The 4,649-nt window shown below is 53.7% G+C and overlaps 1 long non-coding RNA gene across 1 annotated transcript; it reads left to right on the top strand.

The window, feature by feature from the left end:
• Positions 1 to 1,786: 1,786 nt before the first annotated feature.
• LOC115070394 lies at positions 1,787 to 4,616 on the top strand. The gene is made up of 3 exons (XR_003849559.1): positions 1,787 to 1,871; positions 3,066 to 3,172; positions 4,543 to 4,616. It is a non-coding gene; the product is annotated as an uncharacterized LOC115070394 (long non-coding RNA).
• Positions 4,617 to 4,649: the final 33 nt, after the last annotated feature.

Genomic DNA, 4,649 nt, shown 5'->3' with positions numbered 1-4,649 from the left:
AGGTAGGTCAGTGCACCCTTGTCGTGCAGTGCCCACGGAGGTCAGAAGGGACCGTTGGATCCCCTGGGACTGGAGTTATGGACAGCCGTTAGCTGCCATGTGCATGCTGGTATTCAAACCAGGGTCTTCTGCAAGAACAGTCCGTGTTCTTAACTGCTCAGTATGATTCCTTTTTTAAGAATTGTTGTTTTTATCCAAGTCATGAATATACATAATTGAAATTCAAATCACAGGGCTTCGTTTTCTAAGCATTTTAGTTGTCTCTTCTGCCAGTTCTTTCCATAGTCCATGCTCCATTCCTTTATCACTGTTAAGGCAACAATCTTTGACTTGAGAGAGACATACTAGCTGGGTATACATTTGTGTCATTAGATAATACTTCTGAGTGCATGACTTGCCAACTGTAGACATCACCCAGAGGAACATCTTAGCATCCTTGCCTCCCTTCCATGTCTGTCCCAACTCTCACTTCTCAGATCTGTTTCCTCAGCTCAATTTTTTTTCTTTTAAAAATATTTTGCATGTTTATTATTTTTATTTTCTTTATCTGTATGAGTGCATTGCCTGCATGTAAGTGCACCATGGTGTGCAATGGTCACAGAGGTCAGAAGAGGGCATCACTTTCTTTTTTTCTTTATATTTATTTGTTTTCATTTTATGTGTATGAGTGTTTTGTCTGTGTGTATATAAGTGCATCTGTGTGTGGAATGCCCACGGAGGTCAGAAGAGGGTGTCAGATCCTCTGGGACTCAGATTTTTATATGGTTGATAACCTGCCGTGTTGGTCCTGGGAACCAAACCTGGGGCTCCTGCAAGAGCAGCCAGTGCTCTTAATCACTGAGCCATCTCCTCAGCCCCATGGTCTCTTTCATATCTCAGGTCATCCCATCGAGTCTGGAGATTTACAATACACCTTCAGTTCTGTGCAGTCATTTTGTCCATTTCCTTAATAATCACCTTGTCCACCCTCCCTCTTCTCTTTCTAGAACTTATGCTGTGACTGAGAATATAGCCCAGTACTAAGACTCTCTGACCAGCAGCTCATGCTAATAAAGCATTGGCCCATTAGTTACCTTAAGCTGCATAATTCTCCAGATCGCCAGTCTTGCTACCTTTTATTTCAGTCCTCATTTATACAGGGTTTCCCAGCTAAGCTATTTGGAATCTCAAGGCTTTGTGGGGTGGCCTTTGCTCACACTGTATTCTAGACTCCTGTGCCTCTTCTCATCACCTTCCTAACCTCAGAATAGCATCTCCTTCAGTAAATCTTGTGGAGGAAAATTCTTTCTGCCCCTCATCACATGAATGGTTTGTGAGGTTAGAACAACTGTGCAATTCAGAGGCTATAGAGATTACTGGAAAGCCAGAAAAGCAACTCACTGGGAAGGTGAGCTGTAGCCTGGCTGTCTTTCCTTCCTTATTTGGCCCATACACCAACAAAGGCTGTGGCGTGATCCTGGCCACTTGGATGGAAGGAAGTTTCCTGGGCCCAGATGAAAACAGGGTGTGGTCAACACACCCTGCCGTCTCTCACCCTGCCATGCTGCTTCTTCATCCGCGAGGGGTCGGGAGGTCTTGCTGTCCTGCAAGACTGGTCCACTGGGGTAGTTGAGCTATCCCCAGGTGCCCGTCCTTCCCTGGATGTGCCCAGACACCACCAGGGGCCACGGTGTGATCTTGGCTCCCTGGACCACAGCAACCTGCCTGGGACAGGCTGGGTGCTCATTGGGTGCGGTCCACTGTAAACTGCCTCTTCTCACCTTGCCAGGCTCCTTCATCAGTCAGAGGTCCAGAGAACTGGGTGTTCTGCACAATCTCGCGTGGGACTCCCACCCCAGAGAGTGGTGCTGTTGGGAGCTGGGGATTTGAAGGTAGGTGGAAAAGTGGCCCCAAGGTGGTGGGGTCCCATCTGGTGTCCGGCCAGGGACTGTGGTACCGGGAGGTGGCGTAGGTGTTTTGGTCTCTGTGGAGAGGCCTCATTCTCTCCCTGGGTGGGCCTGGGCCCCTCCTGCTTCCCTGGCCTTCTTCTTTCTTTCATTTTCTTGTGTGCTTTATTTCTTTTTTTTTTTCATTTTTTCTTTTTGCGGTTCTTTTGGTTTTTTGGCCCTCACCACAACGGGGTCAGGGATGAGCTCAAGCTGATTGCTGCTCCTTGTAGGGTCCGGGCACCTTGCTTTGTCGTTCTTCCTGGGCCCTAGTTGGCTGATGCTGAGCCCAGGCTCAGTTCCATTGAAGGAACTTGCTTGTGCTCAGGGACAGGCCTGGGTTGTTTTGCACTGCTCTGTGGGGCCCAGGCTCCGTCTGCTTACCCTTTGTCCGGGCCCTGTTCCATAGACGCTTGGCCGGGCACCATTGCCTTGGCCAGGGGTTTGTGGGGAAAATGGCTGCCCAGGGCTCCTGTGTCTTCCTGGGGGTGGGCCCAGGATCCTCTCGGAGGATTTTTCCCAGGCCCTTTGGGCTTTTACAGCAGGCCTGCTTTGTCCCTTTTAGTTTTTTTCTGGTGGCTGGTATCATCAGAGAAGGGTAGAGGCCCGGGCTGTTTGCTCCCTGTTGTCAGGCCCAGGCTCCCCCCTTTTGACCCTTCAGCCCAGGCCCTCTCGTTCCAGTTATGGGGTGCCTGGGCTCGGTCCCCTGGATGGGACTGGCTTGAGGTCGGTGATGGGGCTGGGCTTCTCCCTTAGGACTTTTCAGCCCAGGCCCTTGGTCTGCTGTGTGGAGCCTGGGCTCTGTCTGTTGATGGGACTGGCTTGTGGTCAGGGATGGACAGAGGCCATTTTCTCTGCCCTGCTGGGCCCAGGCTGCTATGTTGTAACTTTTGGCCTGGGCCTTCTACCATCGATGCTTGGCCTGGGCTCCTTGGGGGAAATATTTGCCTGGGGCTCCCAGGTGTCTTCCTTGGTGGGCCCAGGCTCCTGTCTTGGGGGACTTTTGCCCAGGCCCTTTGTGTTGTTCAGCCCAGGCATCTTTGTCTTTGTGTTCATTCTGTCCCTGTCCTGCCCTGGCTGCCGTTGCATCATAGAACAGTCCGGGCAGCATCCCTCAGTGTCCACTGTCTCCGTGCATAGGACGTGTGAAGGAGAAGTCTCGCAGTGGTGTGCTGGGTGCACGTCGTCTTCGTGGTCATCAGGAGTGGTGGGTGCCAGTCTTGCAAGCCTGCATCGGTTTCGCCCAGGTGAGTTTCAGGTACCACCGTGACACTTGCAGAACGGCCAGGGTCATGTGGCTGGGGCTGGGGGACATTGTCTGGTTGTGGAGAGGGCCCTGAGTCACCTGTGGTGGGGGCTGAGGGTGGTTGCAGAGAGTCCGCGTGACCAGGGAAGTCAAGACGGTGCCTGGGCAGGGATTGAGTCCCTGTGCGGCAGCCAAGCTGTCTGTCCTTCCTTGTTGGGTGTGGACACCAAGAAGGGCTGAGGTGTGATCCTGGCCTCTTGGATGGAAGGAATTCACCTGAGCTCCAGTGAAAACAGGGTGCGATTCACATACCCTGCCATTTCACAACCTGCCAGGCTGCTCCTTCATCCGCAAGGGGTCCAGAGGCCTTGAAGTCTTGCACCATTGGTCCAACAGGTTTTGGCGAGTTCTGCCCAGGTGCCTGTCCTTCCCTGGATGAGGCAGGGGACCACCAGGGGCCTCAGTGTGGTCCTGGCTGCCTGGGTCTAAGAAAGAGGCCTTGGATTTAGCTGTGGGAAGGTTGGGGGTGGTGTGTGGGGTGTTCGGTGTTGGGTGGGGTGTGAGGGGTGTCTGTTGGGGGAAAGGGTGGGTGGCAGCCGCAGGGAGAGGGAATGTTCGTGAGCATACATTTAGGGAGGTGCTGGTGCTTGGAACAGGGTGTTTCCCACTCACCAGTGGTTTGTTGGGTCCATCTCATCATCATCATCATCATCTCGAGGTCAGGAGTTTTGGGTACCAGCCTTGCAAGCCTCCGTTGGTTTCACCCACATGTTTTTGGGGGTACCATCACGACACTCCAGTGGTGGCGTGGTCTTGCAGAACGTCCGAAGTCAGGTGGCACCTCGTCCTGTTGGGGAGAGGGCCCTAACTCACCCATGGTGGAGGCTGAATGTGGCTCCAGGGAGTCTGTGGCCAGGGAAGTCAAGTTGGGACCTGGGCAGAGATCGAATCCAGGTGTGGCCCACACACCCGGGATGGTGAGCTGTAGCCCGGCTGTCTGTCCTTCCATGTTGGGCCCGGACACCAACAAGGGCCACAGTGCGATCCCAGCTGCTTGGAAGGAAGGAAGGCCCCTGGGCCCAGGTGAAAATGATGCAGCTCATACACCCTGCCGTTTCTCACCCTGCCAGGTGAGAGGTGCTGTTTCTCACCCTTCATCTGTGAGGTGTCGGGAGGCCTTTCCATCCTTCAGCATCAGTCCACCAGGGTTGTCGAGCTCTCCCCAGGTGTTTGTCCCTCCCTGGATGGGCCCGGACACCACCAGGGCCTGTGGTGTGATCATGGCCCCCTGGACCACATCAACTGGCTTGGGACAGGGTGGCTGCATGTTGGGCTCGGTCCATACTAAACTGCCTCTTCTCACCTTGCCAGGCTTCTCTTTCATGCATTGGTGCTCCAGAGAACTGGGTGTCCTGCATGATCTCACGTGGGGCTCCCACCCCGTGGAGTGGTGCTGTTGGGAGCTGGGGGTTTGAAGG

The sequence above is a fragment of the Nannospalax galili genome, unplaced genomic scaffold (genome assembly GCF_000622305.1).
Source record: "Nannospalax galili isolate Female #2095 unplaced genomic scaffold, S.galili_v1.0 scaffold20457, whole genome shotgun sequence".
Taxonomy (NCBI): Eukaryota; Metazoa; Chordata; class Mammalia; order Rodentia; family Spalacidae; genus Nannospalax; species Nannospalax galili.
The sequence above is the reverse complement of the archived record's forward strand: the minus strand, read 5'-3'. Positions and strand labels throughout refer to the sequence as shown.